Below are 11,944 nucleotides of genomic sequence, written 5' to 3'. Positions count from 1 at the left end.
AATATAGAAGAAAGATTTTTCATAACTTTGAAATTTCATCAAGGTATGTCCAAGTTCTTGCCACCAGTACCCCCAAGCAAAGAAAAATTATGAAATGCCTTTTTTTTAAAAAAATAAAAATTAATTTTTTTCATGAAAGGGATACTTACTTTAACGAATTTATTATCTCCCTGAGTGAGCTACCAAATAAAAGCTGTCCTTTGGATCCCTTGCTTCTGCAATCACTTAATGTCGCAGTTACTTTGGTGTGATGGGGAAGTAGCAGATCTTAAACCTACAGCACTGGATTAGGAGCCCTGGAGGGCTGTTGTTGGCAAGCCAACAGTAAATGTGTTATCTTTGCCATTTTCAGTTCTTTGCCCAGCAGAACTCTCTTCAGCCACTGTCTCCTTGCTCTCAGTCCCACAGTCTCCTCCCTGCCCCTTTGCTTGCTACCCTGCTTTTCCCCTGCCTCCTTGCCTCAATTTTCAGTACCTGCTCTGCCTCTGTCAAAAGTTGATCTGAATTTTGCATTAATCCTGCAAATGTTTGTAGCCTTCAGTGCTTTTTTCCTCCTGTCAGCTTAACAACTATAGGGTAGCAGTTCTGGCACAGGCCAAAAGAAAATAAGGCCCCCTGAGCAGTGACTTGTCATGAGCCTCATAAAAAGGCAGTGGAAGGATTCTGTTGCTTTGCTGGGGCTTTTTATCTGGTGCAACTTAAACACAAAGTTCACAAGCCCAAATCTGTGGAATTGTCGTCAAATTTTGCCAGAAGGTCTCTTTCAAGTGAGAAGAAAATAAGCAGTATTGTGTAATTTTTTTTGTTCCTGGTTAGAAACAGGATACTTCATCATGCTGATTAATAGTTTCCTAAATTATGAATGCTGCTGTGAAAAACTGTGAGCAAACAATGTGTGCATTCAGTTTTAAATCCCAACTGCAGTGCTTTGAGATGTCTGATTTTTTTTTGCTTCTATCTGAATTCCTTGGCATTGACCTTTCTTTTTAATTCAAACTGCCAAGTGCTTAAGATACCCCCTTATATGCTTCAGACACTTTTGTTCTGGAGAACTGAATATTTGGTAGTGTGTACAGCGAGTGAAAAATGAGCTGCTCGTGCCCTTGTGCAGCACAGTGAGGTTTGTCTTTTGGGGGGCGGGAGGAGACGTCTGCAAAACTGTTGTTTTCCAGGGATGACTAATTGTTCATTTTCACACTTTGAAAAGATGCTTGTTGACTCAAAGGAGATGCACCATGCAAATAAACATGCTGACAGACTCACAATATTTTTTCCAACTTTCACACTTGGCATGGCAGTGTGGAGTAAATGGAAGAGCAGCAGAAGAGCACCTTGGGAAGCCTCCATGCTCAGCACTGCTGCTGTCAGTTTGAACTTGGGCACAGGCTCGAGGAGTTTGTGTTGTACTGCAATGTGCCAGAGGTGCTTAAACAGCCTTAACCAGCTTGAATGTAAACCACACTGCATCTTACACCAGCACTGATGTATTTTTCCCTTGAGCTTGCTGTCTGATAGGAATCATTCTTCACATTTCAGCTCATATCTGACTTTGTCTTCCACTCCTTCTTATTAAAGGGAAAAGGATCACTAGCTCTGCTTTTTTTCCCCCCATTTTCCTGACCACTGCATGGAAGTGACACAGAGCAGAGCTTTATCTTCCATGGAATAACAGTGTTTATAAACAAAGTAATGCTGTGGTTCTGCAACCTACATCACTGGTGCTTGAAATTTCCAGCTCGCATTTGAATCATTCCAGTTTAATCATCAGAAGGGTTTTATAAAAACACCAGCAGAAGCCAGGAGCCCTTATGTTAGTTTCTGTAAGTGAGTACATCTCAACCTTTAAGTAAGGACAGGAGCTTAGAATTCATTTAACATTGATTGAGATATTTCAAGGTAACAAACAAAACGAGATGAAAAGATCCTTGACTAAAACTACATTAAAAAGCTAAACCATAAACAAGCCACAAAAGAGTTTACCCCAAAATAGGAATTACCACATCCAACTACTATTTTAATGGGAAAAAAACCCCCAGCCCAAGCCTCTTTACAAATAAAACATACAAATTTAACACCACTTTAAATTCAGGAATCATTATTCTAACTTCTCAGAAGTCAATCTCACAGTATTAATCTTAATATGTGACAAAGGATCATTTATGTAGTAAAATAAACCTAGCATTTAAATGCCAATAGTATAAATATTCATTGCTGGCAGAGAATAGGAGTTTGGCACTCATCTGTCCCTTAGCAATACATTTTTATTATTCAGAACATTCCTCTGGGCCATAGGAGACTAAATTAAATTCGTTATAAACTTTATTGGGAAGGATTTTGAATATGTGCAGATGTCTGGTAGAGAGGGCTTCCTTCTCCACCCTTCCCCTCATTCTTCTACTGAATAGATTTTTGCCTTTTTCTTCTGCAGCTGAGCACTTAAATCTGTCTCCTTTGATAACCCAGTGTTTTTCCTCTATCCTGGCCACTGCCAGCAGTTCCAAAAAGCCTGAAATTGTCAACAAGATCATAATTGCCACCAGACAGTGCCAAGAACAGCTTTCCTTTGGCTGCCACAGCCCCTTAGCTGAGGCTGTTGGTGACCTCAGGTACACAATCCTTTGCCTGTGCACTTAACCCTGACCATCCTCATGGGTCAAGGTCTGCCAGACTGCTGCTGCTGCTGCTGCTCTGTTCCAGTCAGCCCAAAGGGTTAGACCTCAAACTTTGCCTCTCTGTGATTAAATTAATGACACAAAGGCGGGCTCTCAGCATCTGCTTGTAAAATGACATTTAAGTGGCAATTGTCAGTGGAATATGAGCATATGGTTACTGAGCTGTGAGTCAAGTGCAGGCAGAAATGCAGTTGGTCCAGAGGAAGAGCTTTTTTTAGCTTTTGTGTACTTGGCCTGACTATACTCAAAGGCACAACATGACACTAATGCTTAGTCACAAAGTCCTCAAGCAGTGCATTAGAGGTGTGAAGAAGTCCCAACAGAGGAAAATATCACCACCCTCAATTATTAAGTTTACCATCATAAAGCAATGCTAATCATAAGGAAAGCACTTGGTTCCTATTGGATTCTGCTACAAATGGCTTTGAAAACATGAGCAAAGATACCTTCCCACTAACTAGGGTCTCAGTGGTCTCAATATCAGCCACTACTAACTCAGGAGAAGTTAAAAAAAAAAAAAAAAAACCAAAGACTGAAGTACTAATTAAGAACATTACTTTCAGGAGGTGGGGTTTGGCCTGTATTTGTGTTATATTTGTTGTTGTAACAAGGACAAAAATCTTGCTTTTTGCTAGAAATAAGGACATAAGGCACTAGTTTATTTTCTTTCTAGCTTCCAAGAAGAGTCAAGGCATGAAATGCAGTCTTCAATCACTAAGATGACCTTCCCAACTGCAGATCAATGCAGCACCATCTTCCAGCATCTGCAGCTGCTCCATGCCTCTGCTGCTGCAGCTCCCTGCATGTGAGGAGTCAGCTGCCATATGCTTGCTGTCTCCTGACAATTGTCATTGAAATGTCAGTTTACAAACAGCTGTTACTTTCATTGCTACAAGTCTGGCTTCTTCTAATGCAGCAAAGAAACCAGGCAGGCTGATGCCCGAATGGCTGCTGGCCCTCGGCACTGCAGGCTGCTCTGCCTCAGCATGGAAAACTGAGGGAGGCTGGAGCACCAGCTCAAGGAGGGGACTGTCTTCCATGCCCTCCAGTCTCAAGGTTCTCCTACTGGTTCTTCTTCTGACAGGTGAGAGTTTGGATCAGTTTCTCTGGTCCTCAAGCAGCTGGGCAGAATTTCAGATCCAAGCCTGCAGCTTTTAACAGCTCCTGGTGAGTACCTGGTGTCCAAAAAGTGACTCGACCTCCTCTCTATCTCTGACCAACAGTAACGAGCTGTTGATGAGCAGAAGGGTGTGCAGAGGGTGGGAGGCAGGAACACACCTTTTACTTCTGCTCCCAGTCTCATCATTGCCTCCCCCATCATCTCCCTTGGGTTTAAGTTCAGGAGGTTTAAAAGCAGGATCCACAGAGGAACTGCAGTGTCTCTTCAAGGCTTCTGTGGAAATTGCAATGTTTCTGCCAGAGCTGGTATCTCCACTTAAAAGGGTCTGTATAGCACAAATCATGTGCTAAAAGGCCTTTGTATATCCTAAATTAATCTTGTGATATTCAGTGCTGTCATGCCGGCATCCTTTTTGTGCAGCCTGTCATCATCTCTCTAGGAAACCTCTGCCTTGTTCTCTAAGATCCAGAGTAAGGAAAAAAAAGGCAATGGGACAGATCCGAGCGATACTCCTCCAGACACAGAGAAGTGGCCACATTCTGCTTGCCCACACACGAGTGTAGAAGGCCCAAGCAGGCTGCTGGGTTCTCTATGGCACCAGAGTGCCCACAAATCCAGCTCCAGCTGGCCCACAGACACAGTGCCACATGTCAGCCTACCACAGGGTTTGTACCCATGTGCCCCTGTCCAACACTTGCAGCATCCTTTTGTAGGCAGTGATTCACAGCTGGATCTCAGATCAAGGTCTCATCCCTCATGTCCCACGCTCTGTGCCCCCGTTCATGTGGGCAGTGACACAGATCTTGGTTACAAAGTCACTGCAGGGAGCACCACTATGTCTATAAAACAGAAGGGGTGGTTTCACTGCCCTTATGAGTGTACTCATGACCATTAATCTCCCATTTCCCAAAACCCCATCTCTCAATCGGTATTCAGTGCACAATGTCACAACCATCAGTAAGGGTTTTGCTTGAATGAGGGTTGCACTGTGCTCCATGGGCAGGATAAACTTCTGATGAAGATTAAAAACAGGAAAAGAATACTAATACAAACTTCTCCCTTGCCCCTCTCAACCACATGCAAGTTTCTTCTGCTGAAGGACAAACATTATAGTAATAATAAGCACATATTGATGTATGTTGAGGCGAATATAAGATGTATTAACCTGAGAGATAAATATTGATATTGCTTTGTCCATGTCAATATTTAGTTCAAAGGACAATAAATTTTGATATTCACTGAAACAAGTCAATACATGCATTGCTACATGCATTCTGTATGAGCTCAAGTTATTCAGCAATTCTCTTCTTTTTACCCTCAATTTTCAGAATCACGGATTTGTCTCTCAAAAATGCTTCTCTGTAGGGGAAGAAGGCAATAAGTAAACTAGCACTACTCAGGCAGGAACTACAGGGAGAAAAAATGAGAAGATATGGCCAGTGTCTATCTCCCAGGGATTTCCCGTTCTGTTTTTCTAACCACCAGGGAGACCCTCAGGCTCCCTTTGGGCTCTGACACTGCATCTGGGCTGACTGTTTTGTGCAGCCTCCTCAGAGAACAGGAGTTTCTTCATGGCTGCACATCAGCAACTCGCTGCCTTTGCTGTGGAGCCCTCTCACTTACAGACCACATACACGGGTGCCACTGGCAAAGCAAAACTGAGGTCAAACCCCTGCCCCTGCCTCTGCTGGTACTGCAGGGAAACCAGGGGCAAAGGAGAGAGGGAGACAACAATTTTGTCACCAGCACAGGCAGCAAAATCTCCAAGTGTTCACAGAGAGATGTGGCAAACATCCCACAGCCCTTCTCAGAATGGGTTTGAACTGAACAGAAGCCAGCAACAAACTCGTTATTGTTGTAAATACTGCTGGAAGGATTAAGCGTATGGCCTGGGACAAACGGCTGAAAACCAGCTCCATGTACATCCAATCAACAGCTTCCAGCAAAAAACCAATGGACCAGCAATTCCCACAGCCTTCAGAGGCATTTGGGTCCATCTCATGCTCGTTATGCTCTTTCCAGCTTCAAGGGTGCTGTGCAGAGAGGCCGCGTCCCATTAGCGAGCATGCTTGGGTGACAGGACAGTGCTGTCCCCTGAACCGGTGCAATAAATGAAAGGCATTGAGGAAAAACTAGCTGCCTCTTGGGGCAATAAATGAACCAAACCTGCAAGATTTTAATAACTATATTGCTGTTCTGTTGCACATAAAGTTGTCTTTCTTCCAACTGAAGCCACCATTAGGAGTCTCACTAAATCCCAAATGCTAAAGTGATGCACGAATTCCTCCCGTAAGTGGCCATTCTCTGCTCAAAACAGCAAAGTGTTCAATTGTGGGGCAGTGACAACACAGGGAGTTTATTTTTTATTTTATTTAAAGCTTCTGTAGATAACTGGAGCTGTCAGGCATATGAAGAAGAATTTCACACAAATATTTGTCCCATGGCATCAGAAAATCACTTGCTGCTGCTTTTGACACTTCATTTCACAGGTGACTACGTAAATCATCCCTGAGGCCCAGCAGATGCTGCAGAATCCAATATGAACATCTTCTCCTTTGGATTGGACTAACTCCCCCGCCTCAAATACCCTTAAGAGTGCCATGAGATCACTGAGACCAAACTGGCTTCTCAGAGGTTCTGGCCAAGTGTGGTGTCAGTGAGTCAAACCAGGGATACAAAAACATGCCCACAATCCCTCTCGCTGGATAAAACCCCAGCACCACCCGAATGTTTGCTCCATTCAGGTCCTCCCTGCCCTACCACACACATTTCTTCTCTTAACTGGCAACACAGAGCTGCTCTGGGCTGCTTCAGCACAGCATTACCCCATCAGTGACTCAATGGCAAAGGGTGAGGCCAATTTTGTGTTTCCAGCAACCTGACCTTTAATAGAAACCAGTGCTGAAGGAACAAGCCCAGAAGAACACCTGAGCTTCCTTGCAGAGTGATGATGATAGCTGCTGATAGCTGCACATTCGGTTGAGAAACGTGAACACTGCCCTTAAAGAATATTATGAGAGATTTACATGGAGCTGAAACAACTACAGCAAAATCTTTTCTGACTCTGCAGCATTGAAACATAACAACTTAGGGGGATCCCATCACACACTTCTCCAAAAGCACTGGCAAGCATTTCTCTTCAGAAGAATAAGCTATTTTTGCTTTGTACCATCATCTAACAGCCCACAGCCATTAGTTAGACTGGTACCAGAGGCACCAGAAGTTGCCAGGGGAACACAAATATGCAGAACATAATTAGTGAGGACACAAGTGTTAACAGTTTTACTTCTTAGCAATTTAAAATGTCTGACAATTATCTTCAGTTCCTAGCAGGGTCAAGTTTTGCTTCTCAAATATTTTTAAATACTGTCATTCTGCAGTACAAACACTAGTAAAAACCCAGAAACACTTGAAAAAGTTTTGTGACAGGAGTATCGTTACTGAATGTCAGCAGATGTTTTGAGAAGTAGTGATTAAAGTGTTGGTATGCTTTTAAAAACCAGACCTGCTCATAGAGTACCAGAAGGTTTCATGTTAGTTTTAATTCTCTCTGTTGGGTTTGCATGTCAAGGGGTTGGTTGTGGGGGCTATGGAGGTGGCTTCTGTGAGAAGCTGCCAGAACGTTCCCCCAAGTCCAGTGGAGCCAATGCCAGCAGCTTCAGGATAGACTTGGCACTGGAGGTTTATCTTGCTCTTCAGCATTAATCTTAAAATATCAAACTCCATCTTAGCACTCCTCATCAGCTGTAATTCAGTCCTAAATGTGCACGACTGTGCACAGAGATGATGATTAATCTATGATAGTGAAACCAGATAATTCAGTGCTGAGGCTGCACCCCCGCGACATGGGGAGACCCTGAGTGTGGGTTTATCTTTCAGGTCACTCACCAACACCCCACAGCACTTTGCCTGGGACCCCAACTCTCTGAACAGAGCCAAGGCTGCCCCCAGACATAAAAACCAGCAGAATTCCCTATGCTCCCTTGTCCTCTTGGGTGCTTCGCCTCACAAAGGTGGGTAAACAGTCATGAATGTACAATAAATACCAACTTGGCATTTGAAGTGAGGGCTGGCTGTTTATTCAAGTGCCAATCTCGTGCAGTTTGTCAATAAAAGACAAAATCCAGTATCTGCTTTTGAGCCATTCATTGCCATTCACGAGCACAATTCTCCAGGAAAATATAAGTCCCTTTAAAATCAGGGTACTTGGGCGAAAAGAAAATCAAGAATGTTGTGGAAATATTCATAGACTCAGCATCAGAAGACATACCAGGGTAAAAGAAATATATTTTAAAGTGCTCCTTTTTAGAAATTTTAACATTCCAGCTGTCAGAAAAGACACACTTATTGGAAACTGTTATTTCTGAATTGAGAAAGTATTTTTAAAAATCACTAATATGGACTGAAATGTGTAGAAGGGAAGAGGTTTAGTTTTCATTCATGTTTCTTCCTCGCAAAACAAATTCTTACCATGGTTGCTTTGATTTTCTTTTAGAAAGAGTGAAGACCTGTTTTCCTTCTGCATTGGCGAAACAATGGGAAAAATACATCTTCCATACAAATCTCGTTTAAATTCTGCATTCTAACTAGCAAACACAATCTGGAATTGAGAGGTTTTTTTTGTTTTTACATTACAAAATGAGCCGTTGCAACATTAAACAGCTCATCTATTGCAATTCAGCAGGAGAAATCATTGAACAATCAACTGCAGAATACAAATGCAGAACGACACTGTATTAGCTCGGCAGATGCATCAGATACTTGTGAGCTCTGCCAGAAAGACAAGCTTTAACTATATGTTATATGGAACTGATAATCATGGGGGGATCGGCAGAACTCTTCCTAAATGAGAGATGCATTATCAATAAACAAGTCAGATTTTTGTACAAAAAAATCTGCAAGTGATTAATACTTGCTGTATTTTAGCAAGTGAGATGAAAATGGAATTATTGATGCACAAATGGTAGCACGACCATGCTTGCCAGCTGCTTTAAAAAACAAATGCAATTGGAGTTTATGTTCAGCAGCCTAAGTGAGAAGAGAAACCAAAGCAAATTGCCGTCAAAATTATGTGTAGTTATCCAAATTCCACCAACCAAAATCTGCAACAGGAAGCAGGAGCCAGGGAATGAAAGAGCAGAAATTCACAAGGCAGCTGTGGCACCACTGGCATGAGGCTGACAGCTCAGGGGCTCAGCTCTGAGACTGAAGGCCACTGTTGTCCTCTGTCCCTGAGAACGGGGACCATCATAACCTGCAGGATGGTGAGGAATGAGGTGTTTGGTGTGGCAGATGGGTGTCTTTTGGAAAGGGTGGGGAGAGGAGGAATCTCTGGTTCAGCCATCTCCAGTGGCAATCCAAGCCCTGCAGACGAACAAAGGCTGAATTCCAGTCTGACTCTTTGCATTGTGTCCTGGCTATCATGTCAATGGGGGAAACATAAAGTAAATGCTAAGCAACAAGGCAGCTTTATTTTCTAAATTAGGCCTAACCTTTGATTATTTGGATCAAACCCCTGGGTAGGGCAAAGCTCTTTGAAATCACTCTAAGAAAACTGTCCCAGGCAAACAGCGCTTGTTTGCAGCTTCCCTCCGAGAAGACTACTCAGGGAGCTGTAGTATTTTGATTAAGTTTCGTCTCTGCTAACACCTGAATCTCCTTTTATTTACATTTTGGAGCTGTCCAGAGAATTGTAGTGAGTGCAAATCTGTCAAAACCTCCTTTCTCAAGCCTTTTCAAGAAATACATATACAAGATAAAGAGTGTTCTTCTCCCTCACCACAGCCTTGGCAGCAGCTGAATTCAAAGTCTCCCGTACCAGGTTAAAAGGCAAATGTGCTCTTCAAATGGCATTCAGGTAAACACTTGGGCATGGATTCACCCAGAACACAGACACCATTTGGTTTGGGAGCCTGCTGTCTGTGCTGTGATATTTGCACTTTGCTTCCAGAAGCTGCTGGGGACTCCAAATTGTCTCAGGTGGGCAGCTCACAGCAAACGTCAGCCAGCCCTTCCTCCTCTTCTCCACAAACACAATCTCAGCCTTGCATCTCAGTTACAGCAAAAGATGTCAGCTCATTTTGGTGTATATAATTTATTTGAAATAATCTCCCTTATAATGATTTTTACCTTTGGAAAAAACCAGTGAGTGCTCCTTTCCTTATCCAAGCTGTACAGGGTACCTTTTGCTGGCTTTTTAACTGTCTTTGATTTCCTTGAGGTGAATCCACAGCTAACCAGAATATTCCAGGTGGAATTGGAGCATGCAGCTCTTTCTATCTTTTGTAGCACCTTTCCAAGAAACACTGAGAACTATAAGATATTACTGCAGACCTGAGAAAACTAATTAAGCTTGAGCTCCAAGTACCCAACAGCTTGCTCTACCCCTCTCTTGGAGAAAATGAAGGAACAAACCAGTGCTTTTTGGAGGAAACCCTATGAACAAAGAGGAAGAATCAAGACGTAGCAAGGTATTTCATTATTCCATTTTTAATGTATATTCTGGAATCCGGTGATAAAGATGGTGTTTTCTGGAACACAGTGAAGATGCAAAGGATTTTAGCAAGGACTAAATCTACCCTGCTGTAAATTACAAAATAAATTTCTTTCTCCAGCCTCATGCAGCTGGTTCCAGCTGTGGGACACAGGACCACTGTGAAGAGAAAAGACTTTTACAATAACCCTTTCACATATAATAAAAATACGACTGTGAAAGAGAGAAAGAAGATCATCAAATATCAGAATTCACAGGAACTGAGAGGGTGATTATAAGCATTTGGGAACTTTCTTATGCATTTATATAGCACTTTAAGTTCAACTGTTGGTCTTCAGTTTGACCCAGACCATGACAGAAATAGATAATCCCATTGCTTCTGACATTGCTATGTAATTAAGTAGCTGTTCTGCCCCTGTTAACACAGCCATATCCACTGGACTTTCGCTTCTCATCCTCTTTCCAGAATGGTCTCTTCCTTTGAAATTAGTTTTTCTACTCAGACCTATCAACTAGGACATTTTGGGAAGAGATTTTCAAATACCTTCTTTTGAACTTTGTAAGGTTTCTACTTACTAGTGAGTGAAACTCTAACTCCCAAGAGGTAATAGAGCTAATTTTTCTTAAAGTATTCAAGAGATTAAACCAAAAAGTCTAAATCATCTTCCCATATGGCAATAAACTTTGACCAGTAAGTCACACAGCAAAGCACAAGCAGCTCCTTCCTATGACATCAGAGCAAAAATGGACTCTTCTTGAAGTCAGAGAGCCAAGAGCCAGGACTTGGTGCTCCAGTGACCCCTGGGCAGCTGTGAGAGGGTGGCAGGATGCCCTTCCAAACCCTGCCTCTCACCTCTGAAATCAGGGAAAACTCTTTGACGGCTGCACCACTAAACCTTTTAGAGCAAAACAGAGCAGGAGATCTGCTTTGGGGCACAGATGGGATCCCCCATCTCTTTACTAAGGTAGCTGGAACACAAAAGGGCCTCTAATTTACCCCAAGCACCAAGTAAACAATGTCACCTGATTTGCTACAAGAATATTCCTCCTACAGCATCTCCCTAAATCCAGAGACAGCATCTTCAAAACCCAGGCACTTCTTTCCTACTGCTTTCCATATACCCAAGTTAATATACTGGACAAAAAATCCTGCAGAGATGGAAACTAATTCCAGGTAGGTAAAAGCAATCATGTACCCTGGTAAACAACAAGAAACAACACAGAGGAAAACCATATTTTAAAAGGCTGGTGCGTAACACTGGGATTGCACTTGCTCTGCTGCCCTGAGCCACCTCATTACCTCAGTGATTGCAGAAATCCTGCTACACTCACTTGGAACTTCACAACAGGATCAGGTGCTGCAGGCAGCTGAAAACCTGTTTAATTAGTAGCTGATCACAAAAACCAAAATGTACTTACTTGCCTCTCCAAATAATAAGAAAATTATTTCAGTTCTTATTGCTGTATCCACGTCTCCACATTAAGCTGTATTATTTTTAAAACCGTGTTTGCAGTCAATCATATTACCCTGTCCTATAGGAGTTTTTTGCTAAGTACTTAAAAAAACACCCAATGCACACAGTGTGGAAAAGCATCTCAGCATAGTATGAAGACCTGTGCTTAATTTTACGTTCTTTATTTGGCAAAAATAGTAGTTGT

The sequence above is a fragment of the Corvus hawaiiensis genome, chromosome 7 (assembly GCF_020740725.1).
Source record: "Corvus hawaiiensis isolate bCorHaw1 chromosome 7, bCorHaw1.pri.cur, whole genome shotgun sequence".
Classification (NCBI taxonomy): Eukaryota; Metazoa; Chordata; class Aves; order Passeriformes; family Corvidae; genus Corvus; species Corvus hawaiiensis.
This window is presented reverse-complemented; position numbering follows the sequence as displayed.